The sequence below is a fragment of the Calliphora vicina genome, chromosome 4, assembly GCF_958450345.1.
Source record: "Calliphora vicina chromosome 4, idCalVici1.1, whole genome shotgun sequence".
Lineage (NCBI taxonomy): Eukaryota > Metazoa > Arthropoda > Insecta > Diptera > Calliphoridae > Calliphora > Calliphora vicina.
Window position 1 is genome coordinate 69,619,108 of NC_088783.1, and position 24,695 is coordinate 69,643,802.

Below are 24,695 nucleotides of genomic sequence, written 5' to 3' on the forward strand. Positions count from 1 at the left end.
ATGGTTTACGACTTAATCCTAAGAAGCCTAAATGTTTAATAATTTGCAAAAAAACTGTTGTGATCAGCGAGGAAAAAAATATATATATTGAAGACTCTAAAATCGAATTGGTTAAATCTGTCATGAATCTAGGAATTATATTTAATAGCTCGCTCACATGGACTGATCATATTAGTCAAGCTTGTGGAAGAACATATAGTATGCTCAGAAGTTTATGGTCTAGTCATCATTCTACGCCACTAAAGATAAGAATGTTGTTAGCTAAAACATATTTAATTCCCACGCTCCTTTATTCATCCGAAATTTTTGCTAGCTGCAGTAGTAATGACAAGAGGAAAATTAACACAACATTTAATAACATAACTCGTAATATATTTGGTTTAACAAGATTTGAAAGTGTATCACTGTACTCTAAACGTATATTTGGAATCTCTCTTGATGAATATTTGAAGCTAAAGAATCTTGTTTTTCTGCACAAAATTATTACAACTAAAGAACCCAACTACTTATATGAAAAGATAACATTTACTTCATCACCAAGAAATAATTCCATTAGGACCTTTAGGTATCGACATACAGCATCATCTCATCAATTTTTCATTTTTACTTATTATCTCTGGAACCATCTTCCCACGAACATACAATTCACTAGCAACGCAATAAAATTTAAAAAAATAATTAATGAAATATTACCAGTAAAATTTTGTTATTTAAGAGTTTCAAAATTCTGTATATTTATATTCCATATTAAGTATATATTTTTTTGTTTATTTCTTTATGTATTTATTAAACTAGCAATGTTAAAATTATAATTATTAATGTTCAATTTGTTTTATCTATTTATTATATTTATGTTTAATTTATATTAAGTGAAAATTTTACTCGAATTATTAATAACTTATCGGATTCTAATGCTGTAATTTATAAGATATTGTATCTTGTTGTATTAGAAAGGCACTTAATAAATACAAATACAAAAATTTTAAAATGTTTGAAACCGAGTGGACCAGATCCATCCAAAAAACGCCTATTTTTTACGTAAAATTAAACTTTAGGATAAAAATTCTAAAATGGCATAGTCTATATCAAAATACAGTAACCCATTTTAGATGCCCAAACATGTTCTTCATTATTTTGTAAAGGGTTCCGATAACCCTAACACTGGTATGGGTATTAGAGACAAAAACTAAAAAAATCTAATTTTTGGTATTTTTCCAAACTTTTTTATGAATTGCGGGATTCACGATAACAAATTTAAAAATTGGTTTTTATTTTTCCATCTTCAAAAGAAAAATCTATATAACTGAAAAATTTCATTATAAAATATTCATAAATAAAAATTTTATTTCAATTTGAAAATTTTGTATCTTTGCAAAAACTCAATAAAAAACATTTTTTGTCATATTTTTCAATAAAGTATTCCATGAATTTTTAATTGCCAAAAGTTATAAATATTTTTGAAAAATAGACAAATAGCTTGAACGAAATTATATTATATCGCATCATAACATTTTTAATTCTATGTATAAATTTCAAAATAATGAAAAAAAACTTTCTGCTCTAAAATTTGTGTTTTGTCGCTTACGATAATTTGGCGCTAAGGGCCCGATCCCAAACAACTGCTAATCTTTTGAAGCCAGGAACGAATCAAGCCAATATCGGATAGTCTGTTCGAAAATGAAGCGTATCAAAGAGAGGGCGTTCTGCTTCGATCGACACAAATAGGAGTCGGAAGCGGGACAATGTCTGGGCTATAAAGAGGGTGAGGCAAAACTTTATATAGTTTCTATATAGTTTTTAACAGGTATTGCAACATGTTGCCGAGCAATTTGAGAAATTGGACATGGTTAGAGCAGTGTATATTCGAATTGATTTACAGTTGTTCAGCTTCCAATGGGTAATGGGGACAATTGCGTGGACCCTCAATATTGGACACCTGTAGTCTCAAATTTTTAAAAAAATCGTTAAAAATCCATTTATGACCTGAATGAGCTGAAATTTAAAATATAAATGATCCTTGGGATGATCTACAACAAATACGATTACATGTGTAGGTTATCTCTTTTAGAAAAAGGTATATTTAGATTTATTTGTTTATTTTTCGATATTTGGCGTGCCTACGGAGGTCGAATCTTTTTTCTTAAATAACAGTTATCTCTAACTATATACACAATTTGTATATGATCCGGAAGGAGCACTTAATGTAAAAAGTGTAGAGTAAAATTTGGCTCACTTGCGCTCCCAGACCTACATATATGTTTCTGAAATAGACGCAATGTCTTTTTATTATCACACGATAAATAACGTCATAAAAGGCACTTTTATAAAAAAAACTCAGTTCCCCGTGTAGGAGAATATGTCCATTTTTAAAAAATGTACAAAATTTTTAAGAATTCAAAAAATATAAAGGAGTTTTTTAAAAAATATGGGAATAAAAAATGGTAGCTGATTTTTTTTGGAAAATTTTAATTTTTAAAATGCAATAAAAATTTATATTATGAATCGTTTTTAATGAAATTTTACACTTATATAGAAACTTTTGAGCAAAATCAAAAAGTGAAAAAGATATTTGTGAATTAATAACGACAATCCCACAATTTCCAAAAAACTTTTAAAAAATCCCAAATTTGGGATTTTGTAGATTTTTGTTTATATTGAAGGCACCAAAGTTCGGGGCTATGAAATCCCTTTGCACAATATTGAAGAACATATTAAGACATACAAAACAGGTCTTAATTTTTTGAAAGCTGCTATGCGATTAGATAACATGTTGTCTAAATTTTAATTTTACATAAAAAATAGGTCTACTTCGGAAGACTCTGGACAACGCCGTAATACGAGTTTTGATATTATTTAGCTTTTGTAATATTTCCTGAAATGTTATATTTCAGAAAAATATAAACACATTATTTATTTTTTTCTTATTTACTGTATAATTTAGAATTAACGCAAGTACTTTAAAAAAAAAAAAAATGTCGAATAAACAACTTTTTTATTTTTTTAAGTTTGAATACACATAAATTTTGACTCAGTAAGTTAATAAATTTGTTGTTAACTCAAAAAAAAGATACTTCAAGAAAATCGGAAAAGAATTGGATCAGTTATTAGCAAAAATAAGCAGACCGAGGTTGGTAAAAAAACATAAAATTTCAAATGCGAATAACTAAAGCAATATTTTTGGTATATTTCATCTTGATCTCTCCCTAGATTCCATATATATAAAAATCTTTTTAATCGGATCACAAACAATAATTTGGCATCATTTTTAATTTTTGACATACCAGAGGTGTCCTATTTTGGGGCATTGTGGCTCGGCACCTCCTTAGTTTTATAACCCCAAATTGAAAACTTAAACTTATAAGCACCTTCTCTATAGCCTTTGCAAGTTTTATTATAATCGGTCTATTCGTTTAGAAGTTACAGATTTATTTCCACTTTTTTCCCAAAACCCCCACTGTGCATCGGTAGCCAACAATAGCATTTTTCGCATTGACCATGTATACGTATGATTAATATGTAATAATAATAACAAGTATACTCACAGTAAACTTTTTCGATATTTCTCATATTTTGGGAAAAATAAATATTAATCAGTTCAAATTTTTTTTATAAAAAAAGCTTTATTGAACCTAGTTTTTTTACAAGTGATTTAATGTTTAATTTTCGTAAAACTTAGTAATTTCCAATTACGATCCCTAAAGTAGGCAACAAATATTACTTGCTCTTTAGTCATTGGCCACATACTGTACAGCTGAGTGAGTGAGCGTGTGTTTGTCTATGAGCATGCACACAAACACATCGTCGTATATTCACGTCAAAATTCTACCACTCCAACCAATTCTGCATACTATATATAAAGTTTGTGTTTTCTGCTTGTTGTTGTTTTTTTTTTTCGTTCATTCTAGTTTTTGTTTTTGTTGTTGAACGAAAAACAACAAAAACAATAAACGAAGCAAGCAAATGTCTGCTACTGACGCTTTAGCACTTGATTTCGCCATAAAATACTTTCAGTATTTTCAAGCATTTTCAACCGACAACATACACAAGCCAAATAAAATTGAGTTGCACATAAAACACAAAAAATAAAAGAAAAACAAAAACAAAAACCAACAACAGAAAAAAAGGAAAATAATATAAAAATATAACATAAATTATTAAAGAAATCTATAAAAAAAGCAGTGAAAAAAGCGAAATTTAAAATATTAATTTAAAAATCAAGTGAGAAAAGTAAGAAAGGGGAAAGAAAGAAAAGAATAACAAAAAAGTGCTTAAAAACGAAAAAAAGGCAAATGCGTCAAGAAAATATTAAAGAGTCTTAAAATTAAAGAAACAAATTAAAATCAACACAAATACACCAACATTTAATTACTACACTAATACACACTCCCACATACACACAGATACAACTTTTCCTACACATAAATACTCTTTGATATTTAGACCAACTTATAACGCGAGTGCTTATAATTAAAATTGAGTTTCTCAACGTAGACACGTCAAAACCTTTGTGTTCCTTACAGCACTTCCTACACACCCCTGCCATTCCATACGTAGTATCAGTCTGTCTGCCTGTTTTTTTTAAAAAATCTGTGTAAAATTTATTTCAATTTAGAACATCCTGTGATGAGATTTATTACTAAATAATAACAACGAATCTGCATTAAACACATTTAAAACTCATGATTTAATTAAATTTAACTATTTGAATATTTAAATTCCAAAAATTAATATTTTACCTGCAAAATATTGTAAATAATACATTTAGCTAAAACAAGCAAAAAAAAAAAAACTGAAAGTTCAAAAATAATTACAATAATACCGCTGTTATACGGTTAATAAAAAGTACTTAGCGGTTTTACTCACACACCTGACTTGGTTGTTGAATAAAATTTATTAACATTTTTAAGGGATTCTCCAGAGATTTGAAACATTTTAAAGTAACAAGTAAGTAGATGTAAATATTTAATCATTTCCATAATACAAAAAATTTATACACACAAACCCATCACAACCAGAATATCGTGCAAATTTGTTCTTTGTATTCGTGTTGTGTTAGAGAACAGCTGGCAATTACAAGAAACTGAAAGCACAAAAACTTTGCATACTTTTAGGAAAGTTGAAGTTTTCTTTCTTTAACGTTTACACGCTATATAATAACACAAGGCTGTAATTTGAGTTGAATATTTTTATTACATATTTGAATAGAAATGAGGTTAAACTTAACTTAAATTTTACACGATATTAGCTAAAGTGTTTTCAAGTGAATGTTTCAAAAGTGGAACCTGAAACAGATTTATAGAGACCCAAAGTGAACACCTAAATTGTATGGAATTCTTTGATTATGATACGCTACTCTCCAGCTTGATAGAAAACTCCTTATATTAGAGAGTTCCATCTGGTCCAGTTGTTCTATTCGTATTGCAAAATTTCTCATAAATTTTAAAGTTACTGCGATTTTAAAGATGATGTGCGACAGGTGGTTTTAGATTATCCATGTCGACATGTTTCTTATAATATTTACAGATTATTTTGGGCCATAGTATTTTCCAATATTAGTGAGTGTCAAATCCTTGCTAATTTTCTACTTATATTGTGTGTATGACTTAAATATGCGGGATTTTTTTTTCAAATTTTTAGCTTTTATTTCGAAACATTTGTACAATATTAATTTACTCAAAGTATTATACTATGTAGAATTTTTAAAATCATGAAAATATAGCCATATACGAACACCAGTCATGCTCTTTTTTATGGGCCCCCAAAGATTTGGGGCTTCGGTGTCATTTTTTCAAAAAAGTGATCATTTGCTCAGGCTCATATCTTGCAAACAGTTCGGAATTTTGATTTACTCTCTGTGGCAAAGTTGTAGCCCTTGTCTTAGAGAACAAAAATTGTTTTTAAGGCTGACTAAAGTATGCTTTAGTTTATAATATTTTAATAGTTTATGGTTCAAAACACTTAATTTCTTTAGTTTTTTTCTTACCAACTTACAGTGACGGACAATACAATAGAATCACTACATATGAATTCGATTAAAGCGGTAAAACTACAAAATTTGATTTCAAAATTGAAAATTTGTTCATTATATATTAATGCTCATAACGTAAACAATAAATAGAAAAAAATAACACATTCTTATGTTAAAAACGATGTCAAATCTAAAAGACTAAATAAAATATGCGACATTCAAATAGAATCAATCAGTCTTAAAATGATTAAAAATAAAAAATCATCATAAGAATTCGTTGTTTTCTTAATATTTTGTTGCATATCAATTATTTCTAATAACAGCATCAAATCTTTTGGGGATTGAATTTAACAAACTTTCGCATGTAGATCGGGAAATTGCATACCATATTTCCTGAATTTTCTGCCAAAGTTCTTACTTGTTTTTCAGTTTTTCAGGTCCGAGATTGTCTTTTACTATTTTCCATAGGATTATTGAGACGGCCATTCCATAACATGAATTTTGTTATATAAAAACCATTTTTTGGCAAGACCTGACGTGTGCTTTGGGTCATTATCTTGCTGGAAGAGCCATTTTAAGGGCATATTCCATTCTGGATGTGGCTTTATAACATTCTCCAAAATATTTACATACAAGTGTGCTTATCCATATTTTCTTTAATCCAATAAATTGGACCAACGCAATACCAAGAAAAGCATCCCCATATAATAATATTTCCCCAACCATGTTTAAACGTTTTTGGTTTTTGCCATTTTTTGGACGTCTAACCCATGTCTTATCATCACTACCAATTAAATTAATGGTCTTTTCGTCCATCCACAACACATTTTGCCACTTTTTTATATTTTCTGGCCCACACCAATCCTTATGATTGCTCCTGGTTTTAAATGAAATATTGGTAGTGATTCTATTGTAATGTCCGTCACTGACCTAGTACCTAAACAGTGTTAAGAATCATTTCTAGGAAGTTCATAATATGTTCTAGAAAGTTGTTTATTGAGATCTTAGGTACCTTTTTTTTAGTTGATTGTTTCCTTGAATTTTGAATGGTAAATTTTTTTTTTAAGTTTTTAGCGATTTTGAAGATGAAGTTTTTTAATTTTATATGTTCACAATTCTTTATGACAAGGGCTACAACTTTGCCTCAGAGAGTAAATAAAAATTCCCAACTGTTTGCAAGATAAGAGCCTGAGAAAATGATCACTTTTTTGCAAAAATGACACCGAGGCCCCAAATCTTTGGAGTACCACTGTGTGAGTCATTGTTAGCTTTTACCTTTTCCCATCTTTCTGACAACATATGGATTCAGAGCCAAAAGAACTGCTCATATTTTTAGGCCAAGAACGAATCAAGCCAATTTCTGATACTCTGTTCCAGAGATAGCATTCTGCATGGATCGGACGTGGTAAGGTCTGGACTATAAGGTAGGTGAGGTGAAACTTCGCAATCACTTCATTCTATGGGCTGAGATCGAAAAATTCTTAAACACGTTTTTCATTAAAACTTTTAACAGAAGTATTATTTGATTTTTTTTTTTTGATCAAGTTACCTTTGTAAAGACTGTCAGTTATAATGTTTAATGTCAATTATGTTCATTTGTTGTTAATCTGATTAAAAGAAGTGACCAAAATAAAGTACGTACAAAAATTATTAAATATTTTCAACAGAACCCAACTTGGTCCTACAAAAAGTTAGCCAAACAATCAAAGGTCTGCCGTCAAACTGTTTCCAATGTTATTACAGTACAGGGAGAACTTTTCCGTTGACAGAAAACCTGGTTCAGGTAGAAGGAATGGTCCACATGTTGTTTCTAAACTCAATAAATAGAAAGCAATCAAAAGAGCTCCCAATACATCCGGTACGAAAGCAGTCCGGTTAGCTCAGTACTCGGATTATTTGCTACGAAAAATTAAAGCCAATACAGTTTTAAAAACATACAAGGCTCAAAAAGGTTCCTGACAGGAGCTCTGCTAAAATTTAGAGGCCAATAACAGAGCATGGAAATTGAAGTCAAGTTTTTTTTTTTTTAAAAAACATACCTGCTGCATAATGGATTACGAAACATATGATCTAGAAATTTTTTTCGCAGCTTCCGGGCAATATTTTTATATTGCTGATGCTCGAGGGAATGTTGTAGAAAATTTTAGTATCCAAAAGCAGAAAATGTTCCCAAAAAGTTCTTGGTATGGCAAGCAATATGCAGTTGCGACAAAAGAAGCCAAACCTTTGTTACAAAGGGCTCTAGAAATACCGAAGTTTACATCAAGTAATGTTTGCAAAAAAATTATGCTTCCATTCATAGGACTTCTTAATGTGTCCACTTCTTTTTGGCCTAATTTGGCATCCGTCACTATGGTAAGCAAGGTCTTGAGTGGTAAAAGAACAATAATGTTGTATTTGTACCAGGAGAGGCCAGGAGAGATATTGGAAATGTACTACCTGTTCGAACAAAGTGACAGACAGCTCTATAAAAACTAGGGTATTCATTCGACTAATGATCGTTCGATTAATCGAATAATTTCTTACGAATAATTATTCGAACAATTTTAAAATGGCCATTTTCGAATAACGAATAATTCGAACAATTTTATGTAGAATAATCGAATAAAACGAATAAATGTTCATATATATTTAAATTTATTAAATTGCATAAAATTTTTCACAATTCCAAATTTAAATAAGTAATAAATACTCACAAAAATTGTATTGTTTCTGAAATTCGACAAATAACTAAATACAAAGGGACTTTCGATCACTGTAGATGAGTGTTCCGATAGCTCCTTCTATAAATATTACTGCAAGTAGTTACAATTCTAAAAACAAATCTTTCAAAATTTTTAAATTAGGACTTGAACAAATGAAAATAAAAGGTACGGAATAAAATATTTGTTATTTAGCTGGCGAAATATTAGAAGAATCGCAATTAATAATCAAAATATTAACTTAGATTAAAGTGGAGTTAAATATGATGGGGAATGTGATTTTGAAACGGTCGTCGAAAGTGATATTAAGGATGACATTTGTAATGATTACATTGAAATAGATGAAGGCCACGATGTTAAAATATATGTATATAAGTGATGTTATTAACCGCGTAAGTAAGTGTTGCAAAATATTTAATAAATCGAATGATAACCACAAATATTGCAAACTAACGTTTAGTTGCAAGAAAAGCATGGAGTTCGTCTTATACATGATTTTGAACATCGTTGTCTAACATGGTAATAAACTTTTTGCGTATTTGTAAATGCGTCAATCGTGCACTGGCTGACTTAAAATTAACCACGTTCACTGACTATGATATCAAACTGGACAGATTTTTGTTATTCCCTAAGACTACTTGATTAATCAAAGATTTGATAACGTTGATAGAGCTTGATGGTATAATACAATTTGTTATAAATTATTTAGAAAAAGTAAATAATTCATTTAATAAAGAATTAGTTACTCATTTTAAAAACCGAATTAATGAACAACATAAAAAAGTTCTTAATACGTTTATATTGTACTTGAATTCAGGATCATGTCCAACTAGCTCGAATTTTTTAAAGCATAGCTCCAAAACGGTAACTATAGGGTTTGCTAGTCAATTGTTTTGTAAATTGTTCGGGAGTTAATCTGATCAGAATATTTCTGTTGAAAATTTAATCATAATTTTTTGCCAATGAAAATCAATTCTGTCCGGCGACGTGTATAATTTTTAGAATATTTTTTTCTGCATTATATGAGAGGCATATTTGCCATATATTCACTTATCAAAATATTCTCCATCGAAGTTATCACAAAGGATTACTTTATATGTATATAATTTGTCTTTCATATAAAAAAATTTGCCTAGGAGCATTTTGCAGGCCAGGTGATAAATACGAGGCTTTAAAAACATCGGCATATGATATACAGTGAGCCTCAAAAGTGAGTATACACCAAAAAATATTTGATTTTTTTAAACATAATGAAAATTCTACAATCATCGATTAAAATTTGAATGTTTCGGTTTGTTTGAGATTGAGTTGAAAAATAGATTCGGTTGTGAAAAAAAAAAGATTTAAGTCGGACTATAATGATTTTCATAATCCTAAAAATATCAAAAAATTGTCGGGTGTGTACTCACTTTTGAGGCTGTGTGTACGTGCGGCCCCATATTACCTTATTTTAAAGTTAAGGATCAACATACAGGAATAAATATTCTTATTTTCTTCCATGTTATGAAAACATTTTAGCCCTTTTTTAGCCTTTTTTTCTAAGTATTTAGCCCTTTTTGTTCACCAAGAATTGGCAACACTGCATACAACGATACAATGCTACGACAGCAATTGTGAATTGGACAATTGTATTTGAATTCAGAATTATGTCCAACTAGCTCAAATTTTTTAAAGCATAGCTCCAAATTGTCAATTGTTTTGTAGATTGTTCGGGAGTTAATCTGATGAGAATATTTCTGTTGAAAATTTAATGATGGACTTTGTTTTCGAATGTTATTTTTTGGTTTTCTTTAACAAAAAAATATTAAAAATCCGACATCAAAACTTCATTCTTTACTTTTTTTTAAAAAAAATTAAATTATTCGAATAATTTGATTAATTTTAAACGTGTGATCGAATTATTCGAACAAGTTAAAATCTCTTATTCGAATTATTCGTTTTATTTGAACAAGAGAAAAATCGAATAATTCGAATACCCTAATAAAAACCTAAATGGAAGTGTTTCCGGAAAAGTTTCGAAAATGCATCACTAGTGATTAGAATTATAAAAATAATTAGACCCTACACCACCATAGTGGGGAGGGTATTATGCGTTTGTGCAGATGTTTGTAACGCCCAAAAATATTAGTCTAACACCCATCTTTAAGTATACCGATCGACTTAAGGTAGGGTCACACATGACAAATATTTGAAAGACGTAACCACTAAATAAAATACATTTGAATTCTTTTATTTATTTGAAAAACTTTTTTACTTAGGATGATTCAAAACAAAAAATTTAGTTTTATTTTATTTGATTCTGTTTGATCTTACAAAACACTTGTAAGAGTAAACACGTCAAACAAATGTATGCTATAAACCTTTAGAATCACTTTCTAAGTCGATTAAACGATGTCCGTCCGTCCGTCTGGCTGGTCGGCTGGTCGGCTGGCTGTCCATGTAAACCTTGTGCGCAGAGTACAGGTCGCAATTTTGAAGATATCTCGATAAAATTTGGTACAAATAAATTTTTTCGGCCTAAGGACGGAGCCTATTGAAACTGGCAGAAATCGGTCGATTATTTCACCTAGCCCCCATACAAATGTCCTCCCGAAATTGGACTTGATCGATCATAAATATTTAATTTATATAGGTATCTACACAAATTTTGCTCCAAATAAGTTTTATAGATACGAAATTCATGTCACCAAATTTTATTATGATCGGTCCATAATTAGTCATAGCTCCCATATAAGACCCGCTTCCGAAAATCCCTTTAACGTACATCTCCTAAAAATGTTGGTATACACATAAAATTCAACATAAATAACTTTAATATAGACATAAATCACACGACCTAATTTCATGGTGATCGGTCCATAATTGGTCATAGCTCCCATAGCTCCCTTCCAAAAATAACTTAAACGAGTATAAATCTCATAAAAATTTTGGTATATACATAAAATTCAACACAAATAACTTTCATATAGACATAAATAACAAAACCAAATTTCATGTCGATCGGTCTATAATTAGTCATAGCTCCCATCATAGCACTCTTCCGAAATTCATTCATAAATTATTGAAATTTTAAAAGAAAAACGATTTTGCTTCTAAATTGTAATAATAATTTCAATCCACTTTTATTAACATTTATGTATGTTAAGAATTTTTCGATCTCAGTCCTTACTTATCAACTATATTTATAACACGTTACTAGAATATGTCATTAAAATTCAAAATGTTATTTTTTGGTTTAACAAGTACTATTTGAACATTATTTTGAAAATGATTCGGTAGCTCGTGTATCATTTCAGATATTGATATGGTTATACTAGCTGACCCGACAGACGTTGTTCTGTCCAAGTTAAAAAAATGTCAGAAATATTGGTATCATAGATCAAGCTATTTTTCTTGATTAAACGCTTATTGGCCAAGTTATTAGCGTATTTAGATATTTTGAGTTTTAAAATCGATTTTTGTTAAGAAATACGAGTGATCACAGATCGAGCTCTTTTTTCTTATTAGCGAATTTAGATATTTTGAGTTTTTATTAAAAAAAATCGAATTTTGCTCAGAAATACGAGTGCTCCTTTTCTTGATATAACGCTTATTGGCCAAGTTATTATCGATTTAAGCTATTGTGAGTTTTTATATAAGTAATCGAATTTTGGTCTGAAATATGATTGATCACAGACCGATGTATTTTGCAGATGTATTTAATAAGTGGGAGTATTAGTGGACGTGGACAATTTTTATTTATGTAAAAACTTTTGCGGATTATGTATTGCGAACATTAAAAAAAATTTGTTAAATTGGTCCAGGCGTCCTGCGATTTTAGATATATCGAAAAAAAATTGGCGTGGTCAATTTTCCTTTCAGTAAAAACTTAAATTGGATAACTATGATCATTTAAACAAAAAATTAATTTTTTGTTTAAATTTTCCTTTCAGTAAAAACTTAAATTGGATAACTATGATCATTTAAACAAAAAATTAGCCCAATCGATGTAGCCGTTCTCCGATTTTAGATAAATCGAAAAAGGTGGGCGTGGTCAATTTTTCATTCCGTAAAATCCTAAGTTGGGTTATGACCAACATTTTAAAAAAAAATTCGTCTATATCTCTACTGATGCAATTACCAACGAACGACATTTGATTTTTATTTATATAGATTTTATACAGTAATTTATAAATAATTACTTCAGCAAAAAACATTCCGTTTGGGTTGCGAGATAACGGGAAACTGCTATTACTGAATAACGAATTCGATGTTATGGTAATAATTCTGCGATAAACAGGTTATTGCTCTATCTGCTGTGTCTTGCCATTAAAACTTGTTCTCGTTTAAAAATCTTATCAACATATGCTTTAATGTTTAAATACGATACTAAGTAGTATACATTTTTGTTTTATTAATTAATGGCCAGTATTAATACATATTAGTTTATCATACTATCGCAATTTGCTTAGTTACAAATTAAAAGACTAACCTTTATATACCCTTAACAGCCATTATAGGTAATTTATTTAGAAACGTATTGCCAAGGATTTTGCACGCAATTATATATAATAAATAAGGAAATTAAATATTTCATATTAAAGAATAACAAAACGTGGCATGTAACAAAAACTTTTCTTTTGTATTAAACATCGTGTCATATTGGTATAAATTAATAGCATCACATGACTTCTCAGCAATTTCTAAAGATGTTAATTTTCTCATAAAGCTTTTATGAAAAAAAAAAAATAAGAAAACTTCGAATGCCCCTTATTTAGTTTATAAAATTATAACAATTTATTAACATTGATGGTTTGGTGTAACTATTGATAGCTACCTCAAAATTTATTTAAAACTAGTTGACCGTCCCGGCTTCGCCCGGTAGCATTTACTAATGTTAGTTCTTCAATTTTCTCCAAGCCACGCACACCAGCCTGTTCTTATTTATTTGCAAATAAAATATCTAACTTTGTACTGCATACTTTAGGGAGCTCTTTTATTACAGTTGACTGGACTCACAAAAAAAATAATTTCCGAGTTTTACCCGGAATTTTTGAATTTTTTTTCTTTACAAACCATCTCCTGAAAATTTAGAATCAAATAAAAAAAAATCAGCCAAATCGCTCCAGCCGTTCTCAAGTGATTACATACATGGACCATTTCATTTTTATATATATAGACAAATGTTAAGATTTTCCCTAGAGGGAAGAGAACTAAAAGTAGTCACATGGAACCTTTCTACATTCTATGAAAGAACATGTATTGTGTGTCCTTTCATACAAATTGTTAAAAAGGACATACAACTCCTGCGAGGAGTTTGTAAAATTATAATAGTGGTAACAAAATTTGATTATAATTAAATTTAAAATAATGAAACATTTCAATATTTTAAGACATTTTGACCAGTTAAGCGACATGTCCTTCTGTCATAAGGCATTCTGACAATTACATTCAAAAATGTTGTTGTAAATTTCCCGCAGGTTTACAAAATAATCAAATGTAACTTGTTCAAAGTTTTTAAAGAAAATTCATGTTCTTGAAATATTCTAAATAATTGCTCATTTGTATTTACATATAAACACAACAACATTTTAGTCAATGCAACTTAAATTTCCAGTGAATTTTGTAAAGTTAATTATACCCTGCAATTTTAAAAGTGGTAATCAGTCACTTCCCAACAGTTCTTGGTGACAACTAGTGATTTTACATATCACTTAAGTTTGCAACTAGTTAAAGTTATTACTTCTTTTAACACGTGAATGTTCTAAGCAGTATTAATGTACATAGAAAATAGTTTTGTAAAAAAAAGTACCAAAAAGAGGGATACATTTTACCCTTAACGTTCAAATTTAAAAAAATAAGTGCCAAAATTCATTTGAATTTTTTTTAGTAGATAAAAGAAAAAAGTACTAAAACTCGGGTTTCACCCATTTTATCAGCTTAACAGTACAGAAATCAAAAAGTACCACACGCCTGTCCACTTTTTTGCTTTATTTGTTTCCCCTTAACCCTCTAACCGGCAAGGCGGGGTATGTTAAATGCTGCTTTATTTGCATATTGCTCCCGTTATAACGGTAAATGTGTGTAAAGAGACAAACAATTTACTTATTGTAATAAATATGAACATGCACTTGTCTTTTGTTTTTTTTTATTCTCACGTATTTTCTTTTTATTCAAACAATAACCTGATATATTCTTTTACCCCAAAATAAAATTGACCGGTTAGAGGGTTAAAATTCGAATTTGAGAAAATCCCTTTTTAGAGTATCTACACATCGGGAGAGATGCTTACGTACAAAATTTAAAGACACAAATTTTAAAAAGTTTTAAATTGGGACTAATTTGTGTATGGGAAAATTCGAAAATCGGGATCACGAACGCACCTAATGCATTGTTTTAGGTGTCTAAAACCATCTTCACAAAATTGCTATTCTAATGAAATCGGTTTGAAGCTCATCGATTGGATTACATTCAAGATTTTTAAATCTAATTAAAAGGTCTATAACTAATTCCTCGTAATATTCAGCGTTCGATTTCCTAACAATTTTTCACAAAAGATTTCCAAGCAGCTGCTTCATTGAATGTACGAAATCATTGTTTTTCAGTAAAAACCATATTTGTGGGCCATCAAAAGTACCAGCTTTTAGTTTTTCTGTACTTAAATTACGCTGCTTCAGTGTGCCCACCTTCATTAAGTGATACCCAATGTAGAAATATCTAAACCTGCCAAAATGCTGCCTTACACGAGGAATCCGGACATTGACAAAGCATTTCCCAGGAGGAATTGTCATCGATGGGGTCTCCTTCAAGGACATAAGTAAAGCATTGTTCACATAATATCCGGTCGCACTGTAGAAGCTTTTTACAAAAAACTAGTGGCAAAATTTTAGTTTTCTTTTGACATGACTTTTTATACAAACCAAACGTTATTCTGTAAAGATTTCAAAATAGTATATAAATTTTTGAACACGTGGCGAGCAATGGAAAATTAAACTACACCATTTCCAATTGTATTTCAGAAATTTCTAATTGTATTTCAGAAATTTCTAATTATATTTCAGAAAATTCCAATTGAAGTTCAGAAATTTCCAATTATATTTAAGAATTTTCCATTTATATTTCAGAATTTTCCAATTATATTTCAGAAATTTCCAATTATATTTCAGAATTTTCCATTTATATTTCAGAATTTTCCAATTATATTTCAGAAATTTCCATTTATATTTCAGAAATTTCTAATTGTATTTCAGAAATTTCCAATTGTATTTCAGAATTTTCCAATTGTATTTCAGAAATTTCCATTTGTATTTCAGAATTTTTATTTTATACTTAAAAAGTTTCTAATTGTATTTCAGAATTTTCCAATTGTATTTCAGAAATTTCCATTTGTATTTCAGAAAATTCTAATAGCAATACAAAAGAAAATTTCTGAAATACAAATAGAAATTTCTGAAATACAATTAGAAATTTCTGAAATATAAATGGAAATTTCTGAAATATAATTGGAAAATTCTGAAATATAATTGGAATATTCTGAAATATAATTGGAAAATTCTGAAATATAAATGGAAATTTCTGAAATATAATTGGAAAATTCTGAAATATAAATGGAAAATTCTGAAATATAATTGGAAATTTCTGAAATTCAATTGGAATTTTCTGAAATATAATTAGAAATTTCTGAAATACAATTGGAAATGGTGTAGAACAAATTTCTACAAAATCCAACATGGTCAGGTGTAATGATAGCAAAAAAAAACTGAAGCTTCCAAAAAGTACTGTGAATGATGATATAAAACGTTACGGATCGTAAGAAAAAATGAAACCAAAAAAGTTAGCAGGCGAGACCAAGACCTTACAACGAAAATAGTGCTTTGTATTAAACAAAATCCTGGATTATCTGATAATGTTCGCGTAAATGATAAATCAGTCGTAGTACAGCACGAAGAATACGCATATCATGACATTAAATATCAAATCGTACAGAAAAGCAAAATATTACTGCTGTAAAACTGTCTCGTTTACGTTACGAACAAGTTTTGACAAAATATAATAACTGAATTATCATGGATGATGAAACGTATTTGAAAATTACCTTCAACAGCTACCAGAACGTAAATTTTATGTTGCAGAGAGCCGCAAAAATGTCAATCAAAAATATAAATATACAAAAATGGATAAATTTGGTATGAAGGTAATGTTGTGGCAAGCTATTTGCAGTTGCACTCTTACCCTTTATTAGATAACACCATTCTTCAACAAAGTTTTGGCCCGATTTGGCCTCCTGCTACTATTCCAAAGGTGCCATGGATTGGTATCGATGCAACAAAATCGATTTAATACCAATACATATGAACCCACCCAATTTTCCCCAAAGCTAAATCAAAGAAAAATGGAAGCGCTATTATCGACAATAAAAAATGTTATCTGCTTGGAATAAATATGCAGCACAGGTGGACGGTGTGCAAACGTTAATGGGTACCATCAAGTCAAAAACTAGAATTTTTATTAGGCATAAAGATATTTAACTATTTTTTTTTTCTATATTCATAATTGCTAATAAATAACATTATATTTATGAACATTATTAAATCGCATTTTTCTTTATGTAGATACTAGCTGAACCCGGTCCGCGTTGCTGGCCTTTAGAAAACATCTGTTTTATATTGCATCTCGATCTCGATTTTAATATACAGTGTCGGAAAAAGTCGGTAATCCAACCTTCAATGTTAATACATGTGGTGGAATTTCGGCTGGTTCTAATGAATTCAAAAATTCAGTAGGAGAATTGACGACTTGTTCCTCGTTCATCGATTTGTATTCGATTTGTATGTGTCAATCGATTTGTATTTTATTATTTCGGCAGACACTTTCAATTGTATTTGGTCATCGAGCTTGTTAACATCATAATTTTTTGATTAAAAGTAGATTTCCTATGGAAATTTCTTATTCATGCACCTAATATGCAAGAGTAAACAAAATTTTTTATCACAGACCGAAAATCAAAAATCTGGCTATACACTGTTTCCCAAAAGGCTTTTCTGAAGATTCCGTGAAAATTTTATCAAAATCGGTCCAGCCATTTTTGAGTCCATACGGAACTTACATACACACATCCATTTTTATGAAATATATGGCATTAGCGTTATAATGTAAAAATTGGATTTCTACACGCACAAAATTTGATTTTGCCACACCCCTCCTCCCACAGACCGAAAATCAAAAATTTGACTTTAGAGTGTTACCCGCTAGGCTATTCTGAAGATTCCCTGAAAATTGCATTAAAATCGGTCCAGCCGTTTTTTTAGTTCATTCGGAACATAAATCCATTTTTATACATATAGATGAAAAATGTTTGTATTAGAAAATTCGAAAATCTTCTTTACGAAAGCACCGAATGGACCTAATGTAGTATTTTAGGTGTCCAAAACCATATTCAGAAAATTCCCTTTCCAATGATACCAGTTTGGAGCTAATCGGTTGGATGGTCTCAGAGTCTATAACGGACATAGGTAGAAACATTTTTTGTATTTTATATATATAGATAGATTAAAGATTAAGTGCGACCGGATTTTAAGTGAACAATGCTTTATGTACAATGCGAATATATAGAGGTATGTGCAAGAAATTGAATTCATAGGGACGTTATAAATTTCTCTTGCAAGTCCTGGGAAATATAAAAGTAGTACTTCAGTCGAGACGGATCAACGGTTTTAATGAATATACGATTTACTTTACAATATGATAATTGGGAGGACATTATCATATTGAAAAGTGGTCATGGGAAAAAAAGTGGTGATCTCTTCAATGACAACAAAGAATTTGTAAATTGTCTTCAGGGTTTTCTTGACCAATATTATACACATAAATTGGTTCTAATTTTATACAGGTTGACTTTATAGTCAAGGCTTAATACAGATTGGTCATGCAATAGGTGGACAGTGGCCCCTTCTGATAGTTAATTTTCCATAGGGAAGTAAAATCTTTGAGTGTATTTCCCTGTGGAACAGGCATAACAGATAGCACGATTATAACTAAAGTCGGTAGAATTTTAATCATATAATTTTGTTATATTTCGGCAATAATTGATGCTTCTCAGCCTTTCTCAACTAACTTTTCTCTCTACCGGTGGTTTAATGTTCCGTGTTAGTTTCCAAAGAGAAAACTAACACGTCGAACTTACGATGTAGCTTCAGTTTCTGCGATCCTCCTGTAGCGCTGAACAGCCTCTGCTTTGCAAGATATGATATATTTTGTTGCCATTCTCTTCTAAGCTTTCTCTTTTCGAGAAGTTATAATTCCATATCTGAATTTGAAATATGCATGTTTGGTTTTGAAGGTATTTGGATCTTTGAATAATTCAGAGATGGCGCACAGTGGGGCAGAATAATTTTTTTTTGGAAATAAATCTGGCATTTCTAAACGGCTGGTCTGATCGGGTTAAAATTTGACATTGGCGTAGACAAGGAATATTCGAGCTTAAGTTATTAAAATGGACCCCACAAATGCTCCAGGGGCGTCGCTATGGTCTCAAAATAGGATACCTTCGACATTTAAAATTTTTAAACACGTGCCATTTTTTTGATTCCCATCCGATTTTAAAGATTTTTGGAAAGTGCTCTTAAAATGTCCGAGTTGTAGGCATTTGAAATTGAAATTTAAAAATTTTGCCATACCTTGGTCCGCTTTTTTAAAAATATTATTTTGATAGTTAGACAACTAAATTTTCAGAGCAATATCTATTATGGATCCAAAAATAAACGATTTTCAATTTAAAAATTTTGATTTTTGCTGTTTTTTGAGCGAAAATGTGACTTAACTCTTCTTTTATTAAAAAAAAAACTTTCTTTAATAATATATAATAAATTTATGTTTTTCTGTAAGGTATCTTTACGGAGAACATTTTGATATAAAAAACGTGTCCTATTTTTTGAATATATCGCCCCTAAGGCCTTCGGAATTTGATATATTTTTTTTTTGAAAATTTCAAATTTGGGCCGCATCACAGTGGGAGAAACCCCTAATTTAGTGGAATTAAATTCGTATCTTCTAAACGCTTGGCCAAATTAATTTCATTTATATGGAAATATTGCAGGCAAGGGGGTAAGCTAATAAAGTAATGCAAAATGTGTACTGCTACTTCAGTAGAATGAGCGGGAGAGGCTGCTAAACTACACTACCTCGGAAGAAATTCTATACTATTTTCAATTCTAAGAAATTATTTGAATATATCTTTCAAAATTTTTTTATAGCTTGCAGATGAAGTTCTGGACACAGCGTTAAAACAAATATATTAATATTGACATAAAACGCTTTGCAAATGTTATATTTTTAATCTAAATAAAGCACACCATATTTAAAAGGACTCATAATTGTATGTCAAATTTGGTATATGGGCATTTGTTTTTAGCAACTTGTAAGTAGTTAGAATTACATAAATTTCATTTTTATATAATGTAATTACCAATAGCACTTCTTATATACAATCTTAAAAAATAAGGAACAAATTTTGTACGAGATTCTACATCGTTCCAACGATAATAATTTCTTAAAAAAATTATATAAATTCACCTCGCACTTTTTCGCAGCTGAATTTTTCACCATATGTAGTCTATAATATAGTCTTGATATTGGTAAAAAAAAATTCTATTAGAATATGGCTATTGGTTATCACAAACAGCGGAAAATATATTTTTATTTTTCTGATTTACCAAGCCTCATATTCCATCTACATAAAAAAAGTAAAAATACAACTTAAAGAAAACCTTGTACTATCCTGCTTAATAACAACTTTGAAAACAATTCTTCATAAAAAAAATTTCTGAAAAATGTTTTACATTTAAATAGTTGCCAATACCAAACCATTGAAGTTATTAATAAATATTAAATATTTTTAAGTACAGCAACAACAATAAATCAAATATGCCAAAGTTTTTTTTTTTTATTTTGCGCCACTAAATTGTTGATTTCTCCCACAGTGGGCATGTTCTAAAATCCCAAATCCGGGATCAGAAAATTGAAAGTAGCTTTGGAAACCTTGTTGTGTTTCCTATTTATCCCCAAAGTATTTTCCCAGCCCTGATGGAAATGTAAAATTGTAAATGCTAAATTGTAAAAGAAAACATTTTTGGGATTTTTGCTCCAATTTTTAGAAATTGCGGGATTCCCTTTGACCTTTTGACAAGTTTTTTTACATTTTGTTATTTAGAATAACAAATTTAAAAAACATTGAAAATTTCATTGAGGTTTGTTAATAAATAAAGATTTTATTACATATTACATATTTATTGAGTTTCTAAAACTAAAATTTGTATCAAAATTTGAATAAGAATGCAAATATTAGGAACAATTCATCCGCATTTATTCCGAACTATTTTTTTTTTTGTTTAGATAAGTTAATTTTTGGTCTTACACAATTTTAAGTCAATATCTCAATTAGATTCAGAAATATGTCACTTTTAAAACTAAGTCTTTCAAAAATATTGCCATAAGAAGGGCACCTCGTACAAAACATATTTTTATATCCTTCACCAAGAGTAGCATATTGAATTTTGCTAACTATCGAGCTGCGCACTCAGTTTTTTTCAATTTCTTTAAATTAATTTTTGACCAGTTTTTGTCTAGTTTCTGTAGTATTCAAAAAAACCTAAATGTATTAACTGTAATAAAAACTACTGTCATTAAATTGAGAAATGGGAATTTTGCAGTTATTGAATAATCCTGAAATCATTCTTAAATATTAAAATAAGAAATTATACCTTAATTAGAAGCTTAACTTCCGTAGATTTTAAAACCATAAACAGTTTTTAACAGATTTAATTAAATTCTATGATCCTCAAATAAAATTGAAAATGGAAATATCTCGATAACTGACCGTACAATTTTTAAATGTCTCCCATACTTGTGTTCAGCGTACTAAAATTATTATTTGCACTAGGAGACCTTTTTTGTGTGTCGAGTAGTGTTATTAGTGCTGCTCTGATTTTTAATCTATGATTTGCGGATCTAATTCTGCCATCTGCAGGGCAACTGTAGCTGTTTCTCACCATTTAGATGTTTCCACATTTAAGCAAAAAAAAAAACACTGCGTGTTACAAGCAAAAGAAAAAAACCTATTAAGTGTATGCCGCTTCACTACATTTTCATATCAGCTATTTTTCATCAATGAAATTATAATATTTTTTTTCCTCCTTTTAAAGTATAGTGTATTTTTCAAAAGAAACAGCTACGCTAAATAATATTATGCAAATTATGTTGATTTTGCAGTAGTGTTTTCTTCCTACAGCTTTAAAGAAACGAAAATAATAAAATATAGAAAAAAGTTAATATTTACATGCATATATAAATACATTTGCAAAAATTTGATAAAAATACAATGTGTATTTATTAATTTAAGACAGCACAGCACGTTTACTAAAAAATATGTGACAAGAAATAATTTGTTATTAAAATATGTTGTATCTAGTCGTAGTATATATTTTTCTATACTTGTAAACTTACAACATATTTTATATAACGGAATTTGAACTCTATGAAAATGAAAACTAATGTATAAAATATTAATTGAACATGCTATCTATATATATAAACATTAAATGGTCCATGTATGCAATGTCATCACGTGAGAACGTCTGGAGCGATTTGGCTGATTTTTTTTATTCGATTCGAAATTTTCAGGAGATGGTTTGCAAAGAAAAAAAATTCAAAAATTCCGGGTAAAACTCGGAAATTCTTTTTTTTGTGAGTCCTGTCAACTGTAATAAAAAAGCTCCCTAAAGTATGCAGTACAAATTTAGATATTTTATTTGCAAATAAATAAGAACAGGCTGGTGTGAGTGGGTTGGAGAAACTTGAAGAACTAACATTAGTAAATGCTACCGGGCGAAGACGGGGCGATCAACTAGTATTTAATAAAAACAAGTAAGAGAGCTATATTCGGCTGTGCCGAATCTTATATAGACTTCATCAACGTTTCTTTAAAATAAAGATTAAAAATAGTAGAAAAAAATTATCAGTGAAACTTTTACCGATTTTTATCCATTCTAGGTCCGAATTACTATGGCGTTATATACGCCATTAGATATCCATATCGAGCCCTTAGCGCCAAATTATCGTAAGCGACAAAACACAAATTTTACAGCAGAAGGTTTTTTTGATTATTTTGAAATTTATACATACATAGAATTAAAAATGTTATGATTTTTTCATATTTTTTTATATTTTCTTTTGTTTGATGTTACAAGAATTGTATAATTGAGAATTTATTTTCTACTGGGTCTACCTTATGTTGTTGTATCATGGTTCAAGCTATTTATCTATTTTTCAAAAATATTTATAACTTTTGACAATTAAAAATTCACGGAATACTTTATTGAAAAATATGACAAAAAATGTTTTTTATTGAATTTTTGCATAGATACAAATTTTTCGAATTGAAATTAAATTTTTATTTATAAATATTTTATAATGAAATTTTTCAGTTATATAGATTTTTCTACTTAAAATGGAAAAATAAAAACAAATTTTGAAATTTGTAATCAGGAATCCCGCAATTCCCAAAAAAGTATTGAAAAATTCCAAAAATGAGATATAATTTTTGGCTATAATATCCATACCAGGGTCGGGGTTATGGGAACCCTTTACAAAATAATTAGAAACATATAGGGCCACCTAAAACCGTTTACTTTATTTTGATATCGAATGTGCGATTTGAGAATTTTTTCCCTAAAGTTTAATTTTACATAAAAAATAGGTGTTTTTTGAATGGACCTGGTCCCCTCGCTAACAACAATTTTTTATTTTTTTTTCATTTAAAATATTTTATGAAAACTTAACTTTCAGAAAGTATAAATTCCTTATACATTCTCTTAGAAATTTTTTGCGATAACTTAAAAAGAAAAAAAGTTATTTTATCCCAAAAAATTAGCGAAAAATCGCCTTTTTAAAATTTTAAAAATTCAAATGCATATAACTTTGGACTTGGTCATTACTTTTAAACAATTCTTTTTCTATTTGACACATACATGTGTTGTTAGTAGAGATGCTAATGACTGATTTTTGAAAATCCCGGGGATCGGGATTTGGTAGGGAAATCTAAAATCCCGAAAATTATAAGAAAGAAACGTACATAATTATGTCTTTACAATTGAAAATAAATTTTTTATTTAGCAATTAATTTTTATTAGACACTAAAAAGCATACTATTGCATCTATGGTTTCGTCTGCCATTCTGGAACGAATTTTGTTTTCGACATATGCTGCTGCCGAAAAACATCTTTCATATTGGCAAAACCGTTTGCAAATACTTATAACAAATCTGCAAGTATTTTCCTCTTTTTCCTTCAGAAATAAAATCATCTATTTCTTTTGCAAGTTGCAAATCTACATTATAACTTGGTTTCGTTATTGTTATCTGGGGTTTTTACATTTATTAATAATATGTACATACCTTTTAGCCTTTTAGCAATCTAAATATTTTCATTTTGTTCGAGCTCATCATCTGAGATAAAATCAATTTCGTTTGAAAAGGATTTAAATTGAGTTTTGTTAGATAACTTACAAAAAAATGTGATGAATTGATTTTCCAGAGCCCCACTCTAGGAAATACCGCTTTCCTTTATTAACTATGTTATAGCAGGAGTTGAGCTTAACAACTGCTGAACATCACTTTGCGATATTCGGGCATGTAGAATGTCAAAATGCATAAAATTGGCACACAAAAATGACAATTTCCCCTATTTATTTATGAAAAACGGGATTTGGAAGATCCCGAAAATCCCGGGATTTAAATTTAAAAAACCCCGGGATTTTCGGGAACGGGATTCCCCGTTTGGCATCTCTAGTTGTTAGTCCAATAAAGGAAAACTGGAGAAAATCTGGAGAAATATTTGGATACGCTGTTATCAAAAAACTGGAATAGGGTGGGTAAAAATGTTGAAAATTTAATTTACAAATGCAAATATCTCCTAAGCTGTAAGAGATAATTGATAGCTACGCACTGTGGTTCCAAATCAAAATCTAGGTGGACAAAATTATTTGGCGCTCTT

General features: G+C 29.5%; 1 protein-coding gene across 1 annotated transcript in view; it reads left to right on the plus strand.

Annotated features, from left to right (window-relative positions):
• Window positions 1-4,803: 4,803 nt before the first annotated feature.
• The window catches only part of LOC135956788 (potassium channel subfamily K member 1-like), a 61,103-nt gene continuing 41,211 nt past the window's right edge, over window positions 4,804-24,695 (plus strand). The window contains exon 1 of the mRNA XM_065507363.1: window positions 4,804-4,944. The gene's annotated coding sequence lies outside the window, so the exon portion shown is untranslated. The remainder of the gene's footprint in view (window positions 4,945-24,695) is intronic.